Source organism: Dipodomys ordii, unplaced genomic scaffold (genome assembly GCF_000151885.1).
Source record: "Dipodomys ordii isolate 6190 unplaced genomic scaffold, Dord_2.0 Scaffold11, whole genome shotgun sequence".
In the NCBI taxonomy this organism is placed as follows: domain Eukaryota; kingdom Metazoa; phylum Chordata; class Mammalia; order Rodentia; family Heteromyidae; genus Dipodomys; species Dipodomys ordii.
In genome coordinates, this window is record NW_012267227.1 from 18,251,471 (window position 1) to 18,260,480 (window position 9,010).

Here is a 9,010-nt window from a genome sequence, read left to right on the forward strand (position 1 = left end):
TGGGGCAATGTCATTCTTTCTGATGGAGGCATAGAATTCCATTGTGTATATATACCACATTTTCTTGATCCATTCATCTACTGAGGGGCATCTGGGTTGGCTCCATACATTTTAGGCTTTTGTGAGTAGAATTCTTGCTATGCTTTCTCAGGCCTCCCCGTTTTGACATGGGCCCATGCAGGTTGTGGGGGAATTGCAGCCATCGTAAACGGCGCTGGCACCTCCGTCTCCTGAGTTCTCATGATGCTCTGCTCGGCTAGGACAGCTGCTGGGCGGCTCCCGAGCATTTCCCCTGCTCTCCCTGTGCGACCGCGGGTTTGAGCTGGCTTTTCCACAGGTGCCAAATCTTCCTGGGCGACTGCTTGCTCGGGCCTGCCGAGAGTCACGCTTTCCCGTGCTCCGCGCACGCGTGACTGTCCCAGCAGAGCCAATGGGTCTCCCCCCACCGACAGAGCAGCCTCTTCTTAGGAGGCTTGGCCTCTCCCGGGTTCCAGCCTCCCAGGGTGGGCTTTGCCCTGGGGTGCTTGGGGCAGGCTTACTGGTTTATTCTGGATTGCCTTACCATTCCCCGGCAGTGTTGTTGTTTTTCTGTTACCTATGTAGTAGACTTCCATATATTAAACTCCTTTCGTTTCTGCTAGCCTTTCTGAGGTGGGTGGCTAGCGGTGCACTCCTACAGATTCCCGGCACACACTCCACAGTGCTGGTTAGTGACTTCATACTGCAGCTGCCACAGATCCATCAGGTAACACAGCAGTAGAGGAGGGAGATTTCTGCGTTTGAGGGTGGCTCAGTAGAGCTTTTGAGAAATTGCTCATGAGTTTAGGAGGCACTAATTACATTAGCAGCAAAGAAAGTTAAAAAAAAAAAACAACGACTAAAAATCGGAGGCAGTGTCTCTATCATCAAAACTCAAAGGTCTCCTGGGAGGCGTAAGCATGGCCACAAGATATGTGTTGCGAAACCGAGCGGGTACGAAAACATCTACTTAAAATATTGCCTTTTTTTCCAAAAATATTTCTCTTTTTTTCACATTCTCTTGTGATCTTTGTCGAAGGCTTATAAATTCGGAGGGTTAGAAGTGTTCTGTTCAGTCTTCTTTTCCCCCACTCCGGGTCAGTATTCTCCACGCTGTTCGGAAGCCTTCACAGCCTTGCACTGATTTCTGAGTGAGTCTCTTGGGGAGGCTCCTGGGCCCTCAAGGCCTCGTGTGTGGCAGGAAGTGTCCGGTGTGTTCGCGAGTGTTCCGGTGTCGGGGCCGTGGCAGCATGGGTAAATGTGGAACGCACAGGACAGGGCTGACGCGGCCATGAGCCTTTGCTTTAGAACCACGACTGCTTCCTCCGCCACCTTCTCTCCCCACCCCGCTCCCCATCCACACGCCCCCAGCGGGCTGCCTTCTGTCTGTATCACCAGGGCCTGCTTCACACTGCCCCTGCCCTGCTGTGGTCCCAGGCCCGTCACCATGGCTTCCCGCATGCAGGGCCAGCCCGACCATCGTTAACAAGCATCCTAAGCCATGCTTTTCTTGAGCACCAGTCTTGAGGTTGGCAGCAGCAGCAGACAAGTCTCTGCTCCTGGTTGCCTTTGGCTGATCTTCGCATGTCAAAGATCACCACAGCCGTTTTGCAGGTTTCCATTCTTAGAGTGAAAAGGAGCAGGGAAAAACATACTTTTGCCTATAGAATTGAGCATTTCTTGCCGCTTTGCAAATATGGCACACTTGGAATCCCTGTAACCATGAATGGTGTTTAAATTCTGTTTAAAATGATTGACTGCTTTGCCTTGCTTTAAAAGGAGTTTGGGTCAGCCTGGGAAGAGGCACCAAGGTGGAAACGTGAGGTCCCTGGCCCAGAGGCTGGCGGCTGCCCACATGTCTGTGATTGGCTGCATTTTAGTTTTAATAGGACTTTTACTCCAAAGAGACTGTTAAAGGCATGTGGTTTTGATATTAGAAATTTCAGAGGACTTGCTATTCCCAAGCTGAGAAAACTGCACACGCACACCACACACACCACACACCACATACCACACACACAAACACACACATACCACACACATACCACACACAAACACACACCACACACATACATACCATACACACAACACACCACACATACCACACACACCACATACCACACACACACCATACACACATACCACACACACAGACACCACACACAAACACACACCACACACATACACACCATACACACAACACACCACACACACCACATACCACACACACACCATACACACATACCACACACACAGACACCACACACAAACACACACCACACACATACATACCATACACACAACACAGCACATACACACACAATGCACACCACATACCACACACACACCACACACACAAACACACACACCATACACACATACCACACACACACACAAACACTACACACATACATACCATACATGCAACACACCACACATACCACACACACACACACTCACACCACATACCATACACACACCACACACACAAACACACACACCATACACACATACACACACCACACATACATACCATACCACACACACACCACACACATACACCATACACACATACCACACACACATACATACCGTACACACAACACAACACACAAACACACACCACACACACACACACACACACACACACACATGCACCCTTGCAGCTTTGAAGCAGGTTTGAGTCTCTTTTCTAGAACAAGCTCTTGCAGTGCTCACGCCAGGGTTGCTGGTTTAGAAGTCTTAGCTCTTTGCGGCAAACCCAGCTCATGGGAGGAGACGGAGGTGCTTTCAGACATGGCCTAGCGTGGCCCCTGCAGAGAATTCATTTAGTCCCAGGCCAGGCTGTTGTGAAAGAAGTCACAAGTCTGAGACTCAGGGAGTTGTGATGATAATACATACTGCCTTTAGATTTTGACCAGTTTAACATGATATAACTTTTAGGTGCCTCTCCCCTCCAGGGCCAGGGAGAGAAGGAGGTAGGGGTATCCAGAATCTTGCATGGAAAGGCAGAGGATTGGGAGCGTGTGTGGATTTAGCCACAGGGAGGCCAGAGCTGTGATTGTCTGTTAACAACGAGGTAGGCGCTGAGTCAGATGTAGGAATGGGAAGGAGAGAGGGTTGGCCGCATGGCTAAGGAAAATGGCATTTGTGGTCAGGAAAGTACGGCGTGGTTACGGCTGCTGCTCACAGGCACCTGGTTGGTACTGGTACATGTCGGTGCGTGATACGGCTGGGCAGAGAATAGAGAAAGTAGAACATGTCTGGCCACTGCCCACCTGTCCGTGCAAGCCCCACACAAGGACGTGAACACCGGAAGGTTCAAGCTGGACAAGGGGAGAGCGGCCTTGTCCCTGTGACCGGAAGCCGCGGTGGCTTTCACTCCCTCAAAATGCCCCCGGAGACCCTGAGGACGCATTGAGGCTCTGCTTTTGGATTGCAGTGGACGACCCTTTAGTCCCCTGGCGCGTCGGGTCCAAAATGGGCCTGGGGGAGGCTGGCAGAGGCCGGCGCGTGGGCAGGCCTTCCGGGCCCAGCCCTGCCTTCCGTCCCGCGGGCGCACAGAGTGCACACTGCGCACTCGGGTTTATGAGGCTCAGCGCGGCCAGGGCGCCCGCCTGGGGTCTGACGCTGAGCGTTTTGGGGGTACAATGCGACTTCTCCTTTTCCGGCCATGACTCCCGCTACTGTGCCCCAGGGGCAAGGTCACAGGGCCGCAATCTGGGCGCGGATGGGGCTCAGATGCACCCTGCTGGCTCCCTCCTCGGCCAGCTTGCTGCAGTCGGTTCCGGGAAGCAACATCCACCTTCCTGGTTTGCTCATAACTGGGGCGATGTCAGTGCCGGGGAAGAGGAACCCGTCCCGGGAAGAGCGCAGAGGACGCCCAGCGCGGAGAGAGGAGGAGCTGGACTCCAGCCTGCGCAGGCGCATCGTGAGCTTCGCAGTGTTAGGAAGCTCGCTGATGCTTTGTACAGAAATGGCTGGTTTTGATCAACTTTGGTTCTCAGCTAAAGAGTTTGACCTTTGTGTATAGAACATCTGTGTTGTTTTTTTATCATAATTATGAACACATCAATGGTTCAAATGAACAGGTTTTTACTGAGACTTCCACCCCCGAATGTATCCTGCCATGACTGTGATTCCAATGACCTAGTGGGTCTTAATAAATGCTTGTGAGCTGCACGCCGGTCTCTCACGCCTGTCATCCTAGATACTCAGGGGGCTGAGATCTGAGGTTGACAGTTCCAGCTCAGCCCAGGCAGGACAGGCCGTGAGACTCTGATCTCCAATAAACCACCTAAAGACTGGGAGTGACGCTGTGGCTCAAGGTGGTAGAGATCTAGTCTTGAGCTAAAAAAGCTCAGGAACAGCATGCAGCCCCTGCGCTCAAGCCCCACGACTGACAAGACGAACCAAACCAAACCTTGGCGAGTAGCTGCGTCCAGGCAGCAGAGAATGGCGCTGCCCGGCAGCTGCCCAGCAGCTGTTTGCTTCCTCTCTCTCTACCACATTGAACGTTTGGCCACTCTCAAAAACCAAGCACATTCCATTCCTAGATGCTTCTAGAAACTGATGGCATGGCAGAAGCCACTGTATTGTCCATTTGACAGGTGAAGAAACGGTGGCAGAGTAAGCAGGGGTTGCCCGGAGTTCCTCAGCCGGCAGGCTGGTGCTGACCACCCCACCCTGAGGGTGGTGTCTCCTCGGTTTAGCAGAACATATTCATTACCTGGAAATTTGAAACATTTAGTTCAGATGCTATATGAACATGACTCTGCGTCTCTTCTGCTATAAACATAACCGGCGGCCGTCCGCCGGAGCTGTGTCATCGTCTCTTCTGCTATAAACATAACCGGCGGCCGTCCGCCCCGCCGGAGCTGTGTCATTGTCCTTTTTATGTTTTCTTCATTCGTGCCAGGTGTTCTGTGTAGAGGTCCGATTGTATGACACGAGAAGAAGGCCGGGTCGTGCGCGGTTCAGTTAAGCTGCCCACCCAAGGCCTCGCAACCCACAGGGCATAACTCCAAGGGAAGTAAGCACCGTTTGCTTCTTGACTTCCTTATCTAGGCCTTCTACGCTTTTAGATCATACCAGACGCTGGAATAGCATCGAATGAAGCTACAGGGTGTGAGCCCTCCTCTGGCAGACTATTTTTATCAATAACGTTTAAGATTAAAAAATTAACCACAAGAGAGATACCTGCGCACACATGTCTACTGTGGCAGTGCCCACAGCAGCCAGGCTGTGGCGTCAGACTTGGTGTCCGACAGTTGACAGGTGAATAAAGAAACCATAATACCTGTGCACAGAGAAGCATTGCTCAGCCATTGAGAATGAAAGTCTCATTTGCAGGAAAATGAGTAGGCCCGGAAGTCATCGTGTCCAGTGAGATAAGCCAACCTCAGAAACCAAATGTTCTATGGAGTCTCCCATCTTCAGACTGAAAATGATGGGAGGGGGAGGGGACGGGAGGAGGACAGGGACACGAGGATCGGGGCTGTAAGAGGAGAACTAGGGAACTCGCTAGGGAAGCAAAGAGCAAAACCACAGTGCGAATCCATCAATCCCGTCAGAAATGCGGGCAGCAGCATAGGGATAATAAAACCTTCAGCCTTTCCTCCTGTCTTGACACCTAACGAGCATCCCGCCGGACGTCGATGACAGAGTCTACCTTGGATTCTCACTTTCTGCCCCTGTCCTTAGGCACCCCGGTGCCGGGGAGCGGCTTCCACGGGGAGCTCCGGGCTGTTGAGGTCCAGGGTAGAGGCCTAGGCAGACTCCGTGCTGGAGGAGATGTGAGCCGGGGTCCCGGGGGTGGGGGGTGGGGCGGGGCAGACGCCGCCGTGTAGACGAGGGTGAACTGCTTGTGTCTGAACACCACTTGCACGTTATGCAGAAGTCAAACCCAGAGATAAGGAAATGGATTAGCGCTTGCATTGGCCTTCTCCAAACTGTGCTTGGCCCACTAATTCCAGGGCAAGCCAAGGAGCCCTTCGGGCCTTCAGATGTGTGTGAGGGGCGTGGAGAGGGAAGAGAACAGTGGTGTGCGTCTAGCCCTCACCACGCTGGTGACGCCAGCTTGGTGGGTTTGGCAGTTGATTGCCGGCGCTGGGGTGGCACCGACAGGGCACAGCTTGGAGAGGCAGGTCCGGGACATCCCCCGGGGCGACCATGCCCTCAGGAAGGGTGGTTCCGGGTCTCCCGAGGCGGAGTGCGGGGTGTCCTGCGGGCTCCGGCATCGCCACTGCTCTGGCTTGTTCGTGCTCTGCGTGTGGGCGCATGGGCGCGTGCGGGGTTTGGCCCTGGATTTTAAATATTCCCCTAGGAACCGCCGGCACTGCCACGCTTGCTTGCTTGCTTTTCTTTTTGCTCCTTGCCTCCCCTTCTGATCACAGAGGACTTGAAGGTGACACGATGCAGACGTGGGTTTTCCTTGGCTCCGGTGGGAGCCTGCCCCTCGATCGCTCCCATTTTCCCTGACGGTTCAAGCACACCCCCATCCCTGTTGAAGTTACCTCTGTAACTTCTGCCATTGCAGGATGTAACCATGTAACTTCAGTGGTCGCAGGACCCATGGGCAGAGCGGATTCACCCCCCCTTCTCCCAGGTGGCAGAGGATTTGTTCCCTGGAGCAGAGGTTAACCCCCTCAGCGCTGCTCCGTTGTTTTGGATTTGGGTTCTGATTTGCAAAATTGGAAGTGGATCCTTTTGTTTTATTTTTGTCAGTCCTGGGGCTTGAACTCAAGGCCTAGGCGCTGTTCCTGAGCTTCTTTTGCTCAAGGCTAGCGCTCTACCACTTTGAGCCACAGTTCTACTTCTGGTTTCCTGGGGGTTCATTGGAGATAAGAGTCTCATGGGCTTTCCTGCCTGGACTCAGATCTCAGCCTCCTGAGTAGCTAGGATGACAGGCGTGAGCCACCGGTGCCTGACTCCATCATGTTTTCATAAACAAGTGGAATGCACCGTGCACATATTCCTGCTCCTCTGTGCGCCCTGGTTCCGGGGCTGGGAGCCATAGTGCTTCCACAGAGGCTCGGTCAGTGCTGAGTTCTCAGCATATCGTTGACTCAACGGCCAGTCCCGGTGTCTGATGGGCCTCGTGTCCTGGGGCGCGGGGCCCTGTGTGTGTCATGTAGACGGGGTGAGGGTAGCGGAGCAGGCCGCCGTGGAGGGCAAGCTGCTCTCACACCAGGCAGCCGGGAGCACCGGCTCGGGCGGTGGGTCCGTCCGCGTTCACCAGCGCTGTTGGCCGTGAGGGGACGGGCGCAGTCCTGACGGACACAAGCCCTTCAGGAGAGGATAACTGCGTCCGTTCACCTCCTCATCCAGCAAACACTGAGTGAACGATCGCGTACACAAGACACGGGAACAGACGGCGTTTGAGACCGTCAGCTCTCTTGCAGTCATGAAGTTTACATTCTGATAGGGGAAGCAGACTGGAACAAAGATTGACATGCTTAATTATTTGAGTCTGATTCCAGTTAGAACAATACACCGTGTGAGAAAATAATACTGGAAATACATAATGTGGGTATTCTGAAAAAGTGACTTTTAGGCAGAACTTAGATACAAACTAGCTCAGGTAATAGGCTAGGGGTGAGGAGAAAAACGGCGATTCAGGCTAAGACGTGACATGATCAAGCCCTGGGCAGGCAGGTGCGAGTTGGGGCCTCCTGGGTGGGAGGGTGAGTGGGGCCGGGGCCGGTGAGGGTGGCTGTGGAGGGTTTTGTGCAGGATCGCCTTTCCCACTGCTGGTGGGAGACAGGTGCAGGCACTCCGGTGAGTGACACCCGTGGCCCGTCACTCACCCCTGTGAGCAGGATTGTCCCCCTAGCCTCTGGGTGAGCTGGGGTGCAGCGTGGCCATAAAGCAAGGCTTCTGCTGGCCGCGTGTACCGACACGCCTCCTTCCCCATTTTAACCACGTAAGACCAGCTGCCCTGGTGTCCCAGGGCCCCACGTCTCCTGCGGCCACAGGTCACCACATCCTCATGCTTGGTAGCTGATCGGGGCTAGTGTGGGAATTTCACTCCTCTGAGCCTCCCTGGCTTGTGGGCATGGCTACAGACAGGCAGAGGTCGGCTGTGCACATGGTCAGCGCCGACAAAGTCAGGCTGTGATCGCAGACTGTGACAAACGCGCCCCGCCCCGCGTCTTGGGGATGCCCAGGAACAGAGAGGGCACTGCTTCCGGAGAGTTGAGCAAGGGAATTTCCTGAAGCTCCCCCCTTTCCCTCCCCTCCCTTCTCTGTTCAGTTCGCTTGAAGAACAGAGACCTTGCAGATCACTAGAGAGTTCTTCCTGAAGGACTCGTGTCTGTGTCACCACAAGCACCGCGTTGAGCAATGGAGCCCAGCCGGCCCTTGCCACATTTCCTCCGCTCGGCTCCCACTAGGCCTCACCGCCAGCTCACAGCGACCACGCTCCGGAGATGAGCCGCGGGAGCCGACGCCTGTCCCCGCAGGGAAGAGCGTTTCCAAAGCGGCCAGCCTCATTTGCCCTTAATACCAGAGCCCATCACGTGTTGTTGAAAAATCAAACTCCCTTTGTAAAATGTCAAAAGCAAACCATCATGAGTTTGCAGTCTTCCAAGATCCGAGTTTTCCTGTCAGAGGCTCAGAGTTGTGCGACTATTGGATGTTGATATAAACAACTAAGCTATCACCCACCCATGCACTTTCTATGGATATTCATTTAAACTAGGTGTTTAGCTGCAGTTTCCCTTAATTTTCCATGCTGCTGCTTTTTCACTAAAAAAAAAAGTGCATGCACAGGGTGCCAGGCTGGATCCTAGGTGCTGGAGTTGTACAGCCAATTCTGATTTCTGATATTACAGCAGACAAAGGTGGTGCTGTAAAAGGCTTAAAAGCCAACAACGTTTTGTTTTGTTTTTGTTTTTTTGGGGGTCCAGTTGTGGGGCCTGAACTCTGGGCCTGGGCGCTGTCCCTCAGCTCTTCAGCTCAAGGCTAGCGCTCTACCACTTGAGCCACAGCG